We start from the raw sequence: 14,357 nt of genomic DNA on the forward strand, positions 1-14,357 counted from the left end.
TGAATACCAAAAGTGAGGACCTCCTAATTTCATTGTAGGATTTAACAATGCAGCAACACCAAAAATAGGGGGGATAGGGAAAAAATATTTTTTAAACTTAGTGATCACGCCCAACTATGCCTTATAAAAGGACAATGCGGACGTTGCAAATATAATCTGAGTATTTATGCCCAGAGTCGAATCCATAGAGAATTAACCTATCAATTACTTTCGTTGGACCTACTAAATTCTTTAGAATCAACTTTCCCAAACATTGTGAATAACAGTTGATGGTATATTTAATAACTAAGATTGAAAGTCAATAAACAGTTGTAAACTAAATATGCTTAAGTTGTGAACAATAATGAAAAGGTTCTAAGGTAGTGATTTCCCCTATTGATGGAATCTCTTCTGTTTATGTTTCATATAGATTTACCAATACATCTCTATCAATCATGAATGCTCTTTTTACTATGAATCTCTCCCGAGTAATCACGATAATTTACTAAACGCACTCTCCCGAGATACGCTGGCTGGCTTTGTTTATTACAGTTCACTTTAGATTGCACCCAAGACTTCGTTATCCCTAATCCCACCTTTAAACCCGCAGTTATAGATCCCTCTTATACTTTGGGAGTGGTGTTGTTTAACAATCACCTAAATATGCACTCTCTCCCGAGGTATGCACACTAAATAGGCACACCTAATTGAGGACCCTGTCAATTAACTACAACAAACATGTAATTGAACAAATAGAGATTAAACTGGCAAATTATATTAACATAATCAAGAAGTTCATCCTTCAATAGGTTCCATCAAAACCCTAGACAAAGGATTTAGCTACTCGTGACAATGGGTAAATGAACTATGAAAATATTCATGATCAAAATTGCAAGAAAAATAAAGAGAAGAAGAAAATATGATGTTTTGGGTGATCTCTCACACTTGTTTTTCTTGCAAAAGTACTCTCTAAAATATTACATTCCTCCCTTGGGCGAGTTCTATTGTTTAATATAGGGTTTTGGGCTAAAAATCCCGTGTTTTGCACTCCAGTCCCTCAATTTTCCGCTTCCTATCGCGGTCCTACCGCGGTTATGCCAGGACCGCGGCCAACTAGCCTCTCAGAATCCGCAACAGCCTTCTGCCGCGGTCCGACCGCGGTTACGCCGGGACCGCGGCAGTCCATCTCCAGTTCTGGTTTTGCTGCCTTCGCGTGGTGCACTTAGCGGACATTGTAAGATTGGTCTCTTTTTCTCCGTAATTGATCCCAAAAGTACTCCATAGACTTCTTTTATTGTATATAGCCTGCAAAGCATGAAAAGCACTAATCAGAGCATTTTGTTAGCACTTTTTACCATAAAAACTATACAAGAAGGTGGTTCTTTAGGGCCTAATTATAGTCCAATTCACCTATTATCAACACCCCACACTTAAATCTTTGCTCGTCCTCGAGCAAGTTGAACCACACTTCTAGGCCTAATCATTCGATGCATTACCCAGTTTATGTCACACCCGCCATTATGAAAGAACAACCTAAGCAGTGTAACAGCCACACCTTAGATGAAGACTCTAATGTCATGCCACACTCGTGCTTACTCTAGTTACTCTGAACAGAGGTGAAAACTTGCTTTTTCTTCCTGAGTCACATGCCCTCACATCACATTTCTAAGAGAAGTTCCACATACATAAAATCAAGCAACAAGGAACTATAGATAGAACGAATCCACTCACTCTCAGCAAAGAACCTTCACATGCCACACAGATACACCATAAGTTTGCCCTTAGTGTAATACTTTACTAATCGAGTTGTTCAGCCCAAGATCAAGAGATCTTCATTTGGTTATAATGTAGACTAAGGGATGGGTAAGATATATTTGGATATAGTGACTAACCTCCCTAAGCACTTTTAATAAAATCGTTCCCTTTATTCCAATTTCCATGTTCAACCCAATCATTCTTCCACACTTGTTTCATAGGCTACCCCCACTTTTCTTTAGGTGCAACTGGCCTTTTTTTTTTCTTTTTTGATAGCCATTGCACCATTCAAGTATTTTTCTGATTTTCCTTTTCCCACTCCATTACTACCCCACACTTTGACTTTTATATGCTCTTTAATGATTCAAGTGTTTCTAGGAGGTACAGGTTCAAATAGTCAAACTATTCAAATACAGGGATGTAGGTTATTGTAAGGTTATCAAAGAACAGGCTTCAGGCTCGAAGGGGTTAAATATGGCAATATGTACAGGTGGATTCATAATTATACAGGCTACACAAGGAAATGCCTCAATCATCTCTAAGACCAAACAACTTCTATTTCGCTTTGCAAACACACATGGCAAGTTCTAGGTATCGCATGCAAGCACAGAATACAAGTATTATCTCACACACACTTGGCATGTAACTCATTCCGAATTAGTTTGTCAACGCACTCATGTGAGCGTTCAAGAAAGACAAGGTGTGCAGAATTAAGGCATAAAATTACGAGTCTACAAACGAGCCTAGACGTCGCACCCTCAAGTTTGTTTTAGTTATTTGCAGGTGTGTACATTACGGGTTGCATTCCTGCCCTCACCCATCTTAGTCCAATAGAGTCCTAAGGGTCCTAAAAATATTAAAGAAAAATCCACCTAACCCGGTTCAAGAAAATCCTTGGAAAAGAACCGTGGTCAAAAGAAAAACTAAGGGGGAATTACTACACTACCTAAAAAGAAAAATAAAAAATAAAAAAATCTAAATGGACTACTTCCCTCAAGAGTACTGTCCAAGTGGTCCGCCCTCAGGAGGAGTCTCCTACATTTAAAACCCGACTTTGACCCTCAAGAGACCCGTCGACAAGTGTCCGTCGTTGGGCCAAGTCAGTTACTTCTAAGGTGAGTACAACCAATTATACACAACAACAAAGATACAGAACTACAACATACTCAATGTATATGTACACTAATAATACACCACTAAAACAAGTCTCCCACCCCACACAAAAAGAATATGCTATATACCCATGGCATAACACAAATAAAGTACAGAAGGGTAAGGAGACTTCCCTGAGCCTCACTCGGAGTCGGAGACTATGCTGGGATCCATATGACAAGCCCTCCCCAAAGCACGGAACCAAGCCATCATCCGGCTCTCAGACCTGGCCTGCCGCTGAGACATGACATCCATACGCACATGCAGGCCATCCACCGAGGAGCGAAGATCTGCCACCTCTTCCTCCAAAGAATGCAACATGGGTCGACTGGACTGTGATCTAGAGAACCCTGCCCCAGTATGGGGTCGCCGAGAGGATTCTTCTCCATCATAGGATCTCCTGGATAGTGCCCTGGGTGCTGGGGCATCATCCTCATAATCAAGCTCAATGGTTGTGGGTGTGGCTCCGCCCACTGTGATCTTTGAAGCTCTGAATGTCGCTTTTGCGGGCAAAGCTCCATCTATAGGATTGGTGGGGACACCATCCAGCAGACACAACCTTGTCACAAGTGAGGGAAAGTAAAACCCCTTAGATAGCAGAGGTGACCGAAGGATCATTTCATCTCCAATAATTCTCGCCACATCAAAGTTTTTCTTGGTAACGAAGCACCACACCAATAGAACCCGTAGGTGGTTCACATCTGACGTGTTGCCCGTGGGCAATAACCGACTGCAAATAATGATGAACCAGCACTTAGCCTCATGTGTGAACAACTTGGAGTGAAGGGTAATGTTTTCCTGTATCCAGATTAGTCGACCCCCTGCGCAGATTGTCGCAATCATAGTGTCCCAAGTGACCCCTTGGGCGTCGTGGTAATGATCAATGTCACCAGTGAACTGGGGGAGTTGCAAGACCTGGCGAATCTTCAGAATTGAGGCATCTACCACCCTGTCCCGCACAATCACAGACCGGCACAAATGTTCCTGGCAATTCGCGTAGAACTCCTGGACTATCATTGGGTTTGCCGTCTCAGGTTCGTCAAACAAGAATTCCATCTCCCTCCATCTGATTTCCTCATACATGTCTGCATTTTCCATACGGAGGGCAGCCCTGTCAACATAAATCTCAGGGATAAAGCTTTTGGTGGCCTTAGCATGAAACGCGTCCTCTGCCTCCTGTGACTGGAACCTGGTGGCATCATATAGTGGCATTTGGGAAGTGCTGGCCGAGCACATTCGCCTTTTTCGGGACATATTACCTGCAGACAATTCAGGGTAACAATCAAATGCATCCTAACATGTGCCAGTCAGATGGGTACTCAAATTTCGCCACCCGATGGCACCAAACAGTTTCCTTTTGTCAATCAATGCCAGTACACCCAATTAGTAAGGTGCCCAAAGTTGACAACCTCCACTATTGCTCTCACACCACTATTATTTCTACAATTCCGCCATATAATACCCCACACAATCTCCCACAAGTGAATCATGTCAAATGCTACCACCACCCCAAACTAAGAAGGGCACAAAGTGCTTCAAAATTTCACAACACACCCCAATTTTCGGCCATTTAGGCCCCTCCACCAAGCTTCACCCTAAAAAAATTGATTAGGCCTCCAAACATTCTAAAAATCGCCCCCAAGTTAAGCACAATGAAAACCCAACCATTTAAGCATTAATCATGGCCAAAAGAAGCAAATAATGGAGAAAAGGAAAGAAAAGAAAGAAAAAAAAAATTACACTAAAACACTACCTAGGGTTTAATTGAAACTAATTTAGACTACTCATGATACTAAGTTATGTAAAAGAAAGAGAAAAGAATAGAGAAGCTTACCTTGAGGATGAATGGAAGGGATTGGTTGTGGAGAGAGAGAGATGAAGAAGAAAGGAGGGGCAACAATGGGGGTTTGAGAGAGAAGAGATGGTGTGAAAGAGAAAAGAGAAGAGAGAAGGGGATGGGGGAATAGAGAGAAGAGAAGAGAGAAGAAGGGTTTGGTGGAATAGTGGGGGGTTAGGTTTATTAAAAGGGGGGGGGGAAAGGAAAAAAAAAAGAAAAAAAATTTCTGCAATTTTTCTTACCTGGCCCGCACTGGTCTGCCGCGGTCCTACCGCGGTTACGCTGGGACCGCGGTAGACCTCGTTCAGAGGGGGTGTTTGACCGCGGTTATGCTGGGACCGCGGTAGACCTCTTTTAGAGGAGGTCCTTGACCGCGGTTACGCTGGGACCGCGGTCTGGGCGTGTTCCTACTACTTTTACTTTTTTTTTCATGAAGTTATGCATTACACTTACAACACATTCGTGGGTTGCCTCCCACGCAGCGCCTGATTTAACGTTGCGGCACGACGCAGATGAGCGCATTTAAGGCTCGCTCGACCTCTGTGGTTCAGTCAGGTGTAGCTCAGACACTTCCTTTGGATCGCTCATGCCCATATATAGTTTCAATCTCTGCCCATTGACTCTAAATGTACGAGAGTCTTTCTATGTGGCAACCTCGACAACACCTAAATGGAAAACTTCGACCACTCTAAATGGTCCAGACCATCGTGACATGAGTTTACCCGGAAATAGCCTTAATCGTGAGTTATAAAGCAACACCATATCTCCAGGATTGAAATTTCGCTCCACAATGTTCTTATCGTGCAACCTCTTCATTCTTTCCTTGTACAACGTTGTGCTCTCAAAAGCAAGATGTCTGAACTCGTCGAGCTCATGCAATTCTGTGATTCTCGTTGTGCCCGCAGCCTCGATGTCTAGATTTAGCTGTTTCAATGCCCACCACGCTCTATGTTCAAGTTCCACTGGAAAATGGCAGGCCTTCCCGAACACCAACTTATATGGTGACATACCAATCGGTGTTTTAAAAGCAGTTCTATAGGCCCAGAGTGCATCATCTATCTTTTTCGCCCAATTAGTTCTTGTGGCGTTCACAGTCTTGGTGAGCACACTCTTTATCTCTCTGTTGGACACTTCAACTTGCCCACTAGTTTGCGGGTGATAAGGGGTAGCCACCTTGTGGCGTACATCATACTTTGCAAGCAACTTCTCGAAAGCTCTGTTACAGAAGTGAGTGCCTCCGTCACTGATAATCGCCCTTGGTGTCCCAAATCTAGTGAATATGTTCTTCTTCAAAAAACCCACCACCACTCTTGTATCATTGGTGGGCAACACTGCAGCTTCTACCCATTTGGACACGTAATCCATAGCAACAAGTATGTACTTATTTCCATAAGAGCTGATGAAGGGACCCATGAAGTCAATCCTCCAGACATCAAACACTTCCACCTCTTGAATTGGGTTCATGGGCATCTCATGGCGACATGAACTGTTCCCGGTCCGCTAACATTCATTGCAGCCCTTCACCCATTGGTGCGCATCTTTAAACACTGTTGTCCAAAAGAATCTGGCCTCAAGCACTTTCGCAGTTGTCTTGACTCCTCCAAAATGTCCTTCATAAGCCGATGCGTGACAAGCCTATAAAACAGAAGATTGTTCTATCTCGGGGATACACCTCCGGATCATATTGTCAACACAAATTCTTAACAGGTAAGGCTCATCCCAATAATACATGCGGCAGTCACGATAAAACTTTTTCTTTTGTACAGATGAAAGGTCATAGGGAACTATACCGCAGGCCAGGTAATTTGCAAAGTCTGCATACCATGGCGCTTCCTCAAGATTAGTAGCGAGCAGCTGCTCGTCTGGAAAGGTTTCCAGAATATCTTCAACCTCAACTGCATTTTCAGCTCCCTCAAGTCCTGATAGATGATCAGCGACTTGGTTCTCTGTACCCTTACGGTCATGAATTTCAAGGTCGAATTCTTGCGCAGCAACACCCAACGAATCAGGAGCGACTTAGACTCCTTCTTCTCAATCAAGTACCTGAGAGCTGCATGATCAGTGTATACAATTACCTTAGAACCAATTATATATGATCTGAACTTGTCGAAAGCAAACACCACAGCCAACATCTCCTTCTCAGTCATAGTATAGTTTAGCTGGGCTCCACTCAGCGTTCTACTAGCATAGTAGATTGGATGCATCAGTTTGTCCTTCCGCTGTCCCAGCACTGCCCCCACTGCGTAGTTACTGGCATCACATATGAGTTCGAATGGTTGCTCCCAGTTGGGGGCAACATTGATAGGTGCTGTGACCAGTCTCTTTTTTAGCTCCTCGAATGCTACCCTGCAATCATCAGAAAACAAGAAAGGGTGATCTTTTTCTAACAACTTACAGAGAGGGTTGGCAATTTTTGAGAAGTCTTTTATGAATCTTCGGTAGAAACCGGCATGCCCAAGGAAGCTTCTGATTGCTTTGACTGAAGTTGGAGGAGGTAGCTTTGCTATTACATCCACTTTAGCACGATCCACCTCAATTCCTTTGATTGACACTCGGTGCCCCAAGACTATTCCTTCTTGTACCAGAAGTGGCACTTCTCCCAATTCTCGATACACCGTTTCAGCACACGAGTCAGATTTATTAGGCACTCATCAAATGAGTTCCCCACCACTGAGAAGTCATCCATGAATACCTCCATTATATCCTCTACCATGTCAGTGAAGATGGCCATCATGCACCGTTGGAATGTGGCGGGTGCATTGCATAGGCCAAATGGCATCCTCCGAAAGGCATAAATGCCATAAGGGCAAGTGAAAAAGGTCTTCTCTCTGTCCTCCGGTGCAATGGAGATCTGGTTGTATCCTGAGTACCCGTCCAGAAAACAGAAGTGTGACCTCCCTGCCAGTTTGTCTAACATCTGATCAATGAAGGGAAGTGGGAAGTGGTCTTTCCGGGTGGCTAGATTTAGCTTTCTATAATCCATGCAAATTCTCCAGCCCGTGACTGTTCTTGTAGAGATCAATTCATTGTTATCATTCTTAACTACCATCATGCCACCCTTTTTAGGTACATATTGAACTGGGTTAACCCAACTGCTGTCAGAGATTGGGAAGATAATTCCTGCGTCTAACTACTTTATTACTTCCTTCTTCACCACTTCCTTCATGTTAGGGTTCAGCCTTCTTTGGTGTTCCCTGGAAGGTTTGTGTCCCTCTTCCAGTTGAATTTTGTGCATACAGTAGGCGGGGATGATCCCCTTTATGTCTGTCATGGTCCACCCAATGACAGTCTTGCACTCCTTAAGTACCTGCAAGAGTTGTTGTGCCTGCACATCTAACAAACTAGATGAGATAATAACATGTAATATGGAGTTAGGTCCATGAAATTCATACCTGAGATGGTCGGGCAATGGCTTTAACTCCAGATTTGGTGGTTCTTCGATAGATGGCTTGGCTGGAGGAGTCTCATGATTTTCCAAGTGCAAGGGCTCAAATTCTAGAATTCTATCCCAGAACCCTCTACCCTCTAATGCCAACACCCATTCCGCCAGTTCCTCTCCATTCACCTCATCCAAATTCATTAAACATGCAGCAAGGGGGTCCTCAATGGTTAGCACCTCATCATCAATCTCTACGATTACATCCAAGACATCAATAAGAGAACAATTGGCGAATTCACTTGGTCGCCTCATAGATTTCTGCACATTGAATGTTATCTCCTCATCGTTCAATCTCATCTTTAGCTCCCCAGTTTCACAATTAATGAGAGCTCTCCCTGTGGCCAAGAATGGTTTTCCCAAAATTATGGGGATCTCTTCATCCACTCTGCAGTCTAAGATCACAAAATCTGCAGGGAACACAAATTTCCCTACCTGAATTAGCACATCATCCAGTATACCAGATGGTCATTTCACTGTCCTGTCAGCCAGCTGCAACAACATAGATGTGGGTCTAGCTCTTCCAATACCCAGCCTCTTGTAAATCACCAGGGGCATAAGATTGATGCTGGCCCCTAGATCACACAGTGCTTTGGCAAAAGCAAAATTACCAATAGTGCATGGAATTGTAAAGCTCCCTGGGTCAGATAGCTTTTCTGCAATTGGTCAAGTCACCACTGCACTACATGTCTGAGTAAGAGTAATTGTGGCCAAGTCTTGGAAATCAAACTTTCGGGACATCAAGTCCTTCATCATTTTTGCATACCCAGGCATCTCCTTAAAGCTTCAATCAATGGTATGTTTACCTGGATTTGTTTCAGCATTTCGAAGAACTTCTTTTATTGCTCCTCCTTTTGGTACTTAGCCAACCTCTGAGGGAAAGGTGCAGGAGGTCTCTTCTTCCCAATCAACTGGGATTGATCCTTGTCAACTGCTACATCAACTACAGGTTTCTGGACTGTCTCAGCTTTTTTCTCGGTCGCATTTGAATGCTAATTTCTTCCTGGGCAGGCTGGACTGGCACCTCCGTCAGTTTCGTTGACTCATCCAGCTCAATGGGCACTAGTATAAGTGTCTCAGCTTGTCTAGTTTCTCGAGCCCTCTCTTGCTCTATGTCCAGATCTCTGCCATTACGTAGACTTACCGCTATCAGCTGCTTTGGGCCTTGATCTTTTGGATTTATCTGGGTGTCGGCAGGTAGTGTCCCATGAGGACGATTGTTCAGAGACATAGAAATTTGGCCTACCTGCACTTCAATATTCTTGATTGCTGCATCATATGCATCCACTCTCTCATTAATCTTTGCATTAGACCCAATAACCTGCTGCATCATTGCCTCAAGTCTAGCAAACCCATCTTCCTGCCTTCCACCATGCTACTGCTGAGGAGGGTGATACCCCTGCTGCTGATTCTGATTATTATATCCCCGTGGCCTTGGGTAAGGTGCCATATTGTTAGGGGGTCTCATACCTCCCATGTTCCCAGTGTTGAACTGTGGCTGAGCTGGCCTGTACTGCTGCTGATTCTACTGACCCCAATTCTGACTACCCTGTCTCTGGCCTCCATAGTTAGACACATAGTTCATGTCTTCAGGGTGATGATGATGATCATGTTCTGCATTCCAATGGATACCAATTGGTTGACTAATGCAAGATGTGCAAAAGCCCTCATTGGTAGTATCTACAATATGTACCTGCTGCTTCTGCCTTGATTCCTCCACCTTTTTGGTGAGTATACTCATCTGTGTTAATAAGGTAGCCATATTTTTAGCCATAGAATTTGATGGATCAAGAGGCACTGAGTGCATCACTGGAGTGATAGGTGCGTTCCTGGTTGTCCATCCCGAATTCTGTGTCATCTTGTCAAGTAGACTCTGACCTTCTCTCCATGTTTTGCTCAAGAATGCCCCACCAGCTGAGGCATCCACAATGTTCTTCATGTTATCTGACAATCACATGTAAAACCGTTGTCCTAACATCTGATCTGGAATACCATGGTGTGGACATATAACCAACATTCCTTTAAAATGCTCCCATGTCTCATGCAGTGTCTCCATTGGTTTCTGTTTAAAGCTCAAAATTTCATCAATTTGTTGAGCAGTTTTGTTGGGTGGGTGGAACTTGTTATGAAATTGCTTGACCAACTCATCCCAAGTTGTTATAGAATTTATGGGGAGTGAGTTTAGCCAGATCTGGGTAGCTCCTGCCAATGAGAATGGAAACAATAACAGCTTAATTGCCTCAGGAGTTACGTTGGGCCGCCTTTGGGTCTTGCAGATAGAGAGGAAGTTCTTCAAGTGCTGCTGAGGATCTTCGACTTGCGACCCTGAAAATAGTCCCTTGTTTTGAAACAAGTGCAACATGTTATTCATAATTTGGAATGACTCAGCCTGTATCTGCGGAACTACAATGGTTGTGGACAAATTTTCAGCTGTGGGTTGTGCCCAGTCATAGAGAGCAGCCTCTGAAACTATTGGTACTGCTGGGTTTTCCTCGTGATCCCCCATGACTGTTTTGAATTGTGCATTTGTTGGTTGTTGTTTGTTTTTCCGATTAGCCCGGTTCAAGGCCTTGAAAACTTTCTCGGAATCTGATAATGCTTCAAATACTTCACCAGATCTCGATGAGTTTCTAGGCATGTACTTCTTTCAATTGTAATTGATAACACCGTTAATTCCCAGACAACGGTGCCAAAATTTGATCACGCCCAACTATGCCTTATAAAAGGACAATGCGGACGTTGCAAATATAATCTGAGTATTTATGCCTAGAGTCGAATCCAAAGAGAATTAACCTATCAATTACTTTCGTTGGACTTACTAAATTCTTTAGAATCAACTTCCCCAAACGTTGTGAATAACAGTTGATGGTATATTTAATAACTAAGATTGAAAGTCAATAAACAGTTGTAAACTAAATATGCTTAAGTTGTGAACAATAATGAGAAGGTTCTAAGGTAGTGATTTCCCCTATTGATGGAATCCCTTATGTTTATGTTTCATATAGATTTACCAATACATCTCTATCAATCATGAACACTCCTTTTACCATGAATCTCTCCCGAGTAATCACGATAATTTACTAGACGCACTCTCCCGAGATATGCTGGCTGACTTTGTTTATTACAGTTCAATTTAGATTGCACCCAAGACTTCGTTATCGCTAATCCCACCTTTAAACCCGCAGTTATAGATCCCTCTTATACTTTGGGAGTGGTGTTGTTCAACAATCACCTAAATATGCAATCTCTCCCGAGTTATGCACACTAAATAGGCACAGCTAATTGAGGATCCTGTCAATTAACTACAACAAAAACGTAATTGAACAAATAGAGATTAAACTGGCAAATTATATTAACATAATCAAGAAGTTCATCCTTCAATAGGTTCCATCAAAACCTTAGACAAAGGATTTATCTACTCATGACAATGGGTAAATAAACTATGAAAATATTCATGATCAAAATTGCAAGAAAAATAAAGAGAAGAAGAAAATATGATGTTTTGGGTGATCTCTCACACTTGTTTTTCTTGCCAAAGTACTCTCTAAAACATTACATTCCTCCCTTGGGCGAGTTCTATTGTTTAATATAGGGTTTTGGGCTAAAAATCCCGTGTTTTGCACTCCAGTCCCTCAATTTTCCGCTTCCTACCGCGGTTACGCCAGGACCGTGGACAACTAGCCTCTCAGAATCCGTAACAGCCTTCTGCCGCGGTCCGACCGCGATTACGCCGGGACCACGAAAATCCATCTCCTGTTCTGGTTTTGCTGCCTTCGCGTGGTGCACTTAGCGGATATTGTAAGATTGACCTCTTTTTCTCCGTAATTGATCCCAAAAGTACTCCATAGACTTCTTTTATTGTATATAGCCTGCAAAGCATGAAAAGCACTAATCAGAGCATTTTTTTTATCACTTTTTACCATAAAAACTATACAAGAAGGTGGTTCTTTAGGGCCTAATTATAGTCCAATTCACCTATTATCACTTAGCTTTCATAGAATCAATAGCAAATTGATAAATTATCCCACCCTCTGAAAATTGAGTAAACAAATCTGCAAGTGCTGCAATATAAACTAAACAGTTAGAAATAGTAGGATAATATTGCCCAAATAATTCCTTTGTAGCAACATGAGATTGTTCTAAAAAATCTACATACATTTTAACATTAGTCCAATCTTGATTTGTAAGGTGATCATCATCATCATCATCATCATCATCATCATCATCATCATCATCACCTACACGAGCATTATACGTTGCACTTATTGGGTTCCTATATTCATATGCAACAATTAAATGTTCATACATGTAATTCCATCTAGTCGGACAAGGTTTAAGAACCTTTCTTTCTCTAAGGCCAAATTCATCACATTTTTTAAAATAGTCTCTAAGTCTACTTCTACGGTTTGAATAAAAAAGCCAATTAAGAGCCATTTTAACCTTTTCAATTTCTACATTTAAAACTTTCATACCATCACCGACGATTAAATGGTAAATATGATAAATACATCTAACATGAAAAATATTACTAAATGCAGGATTTAGTGTAGTTGTAAGCAAGCCTGTAGCATTAGTGTTACTAGAAATATTATCCATTTAAACCAACATTATTTTATCTCTAATGCAAAAATATCTACATATATCTGCAACTATGTTAGCAATAAATTTACCTGTGTGGCGTGAATTAATTATTCTATAAGCAATAATGCGTTTTTGCATTATCCAGTCCTCATCTACAATATGTACCTGCTGCTTCTGCCTTGATTCCTCCACCTTTTTGGTGAGTATACTCATCTGTGTTAATAAGGTAGCCATATTTTTAGCCATAGAATTTGATGGATCAAGAGGCACTGAGTGCATCACTGGAGTGATAGGTGCGTTCCTGGTTGTCCATCCCGAATTCTGTGTCATCTTGTCAAGTAGACTCTGACCTTCTCTCCATGTTTTGCTCAAGAATGCCCCACCAGCTGAGGCATCCACAATGTTCTTCATGTTATCTGACAATCACATGTAAAACCGTTGTCCTAACATCTGATCTGGAATACCATGGTGTGGACATATAACCAACATTCCTTTAAAATGCTCCCATGTCTCATGCAGTGTCTCCATTGGTTTCTGTTTAAAGCTCAAAATTTCATCAATTTGTTGAGCAGTTTTGTTGGGTGGGTGGAACTTGTTATGAAATTGCTTGACCAACTCATCCCAAGTTGTTATAGAATTTATGGGGAGTGAGTTTAGCCAGATCTGGGTAGCTCCTGCCAATGAGAATGGAAACAATAACAGCTTAATTGCCTCAGGAGTTACGTTGGGCCGCCTTTGGGTCTTGCAGATAGAGAGGAAGTTCTTCAAGTGCTGCTGAGGATCTTCGACTTGCGACCCTGAAAATAGTCCCTTGTTTTGAAACAAGTGCAACATGTTATTCATAATTTGGAATGACTCAGCCTGTATCTGCGGAACTACAATGGTTGTGGACAAATTTTCAGCTGTGGGTTGTGCCCAGTCATAGAGAGCAGCCTCTGAAACTATTGGTACTGCTGGGTTTTCCTCGTGATCCCCCATGACTGTTTTGAATTGTGCATTTGTTGGTTGTTGTTTGTTTTTCCGATTAGCCCGGTTCAAGGCCTTGAAAACTTTCTCGGAATCTGATAATGCTTCAAATACTTCACCAGATCTCGATGAGTTTCTAGGCATGTACTTCTTTCAATTGTAATTGATAACACCGTTAATTCCCAGACAACGGTGCCAAAATTTGATCACGCCCAACTATGCCTTATAAAAGGACAATGCGGACGTTGCAAATATAATCTGAGTATTTATGCCTAGAGTCGAATCCAAAGAGAATTAACCTATCAATTACTTTCGTTGGACTTACTAAATTCTTTAGAATCAACTTCCCCAAACGTTGTGAATAACAGTTGATGGTATATTTAATAACTAAGATTGAAAGTCAATAAACAGTTGTAAACTAAATATGCTTAAGTTGTGAACAATAATGAGAAGGTTCTAAGGTAGTGATTTCCCCTATTGATGGAATCCCTTATGTTTATGTTTCATATAGATTTACCAATACATCTCTATCAATCATGAACACTCCTTTTACCATGAATCTCTCCCGAGTAATCACGATAATTTACTAGACGCACTCTCCCGAGATATGCTGGCTGACTTTGTTTATTACAGTTCAATTTAGATTGCACC

General features: G+C 42.0%; 2 non-coding genes across 2 annotated transcripts; both read left to right on the forward strand.

Annotated features, from left to right (window-relative positions):
• The first annotated feature begins 10,147 nt into the window (after positions 1 to 10,147).
• Positions 10,148 to 10,254, forward strand: LOC138882075 (small nucleolar RNA R71). The gene has a single exon (XR_011403553.1). It is a non-coding gene; the product is annotated as a small nucleolar RNA R71 (small nucleolar RNA).
• Positions 10,255 to 13,200: 2,946 nt separating this feature from the next.
• On the forward strand, positions 13,201 to 13,307 carry LOC138882076 (small nucleolar RNA R71). Its single transcript, XR_011403555.1, has one exon. It is a non-coding gene; the product is annotated as a small nucleolar RNA R71 (small nucleolar RNA).
• The last annotated feature ends 1,050 nt before the right edge of the window (positions 13,308 to 14,357 follow it).

The sequence above is a fragment of the Nicotiana sylvestris genome, chromosome 1 (assembly GCF_000393655.2).
Source record: "Nicotiana sylvestris chromosome 1, ASM39365v2, whole genome shotgun sequence".
NCBI classification, from domain to species: domain Eukaryota; kingdom Viridiplantae; phylum Streptophyta; class Magnoliopsida; order Solanales; family Solanaceae; genus Nicotiana; species Nicotiana sylvestris.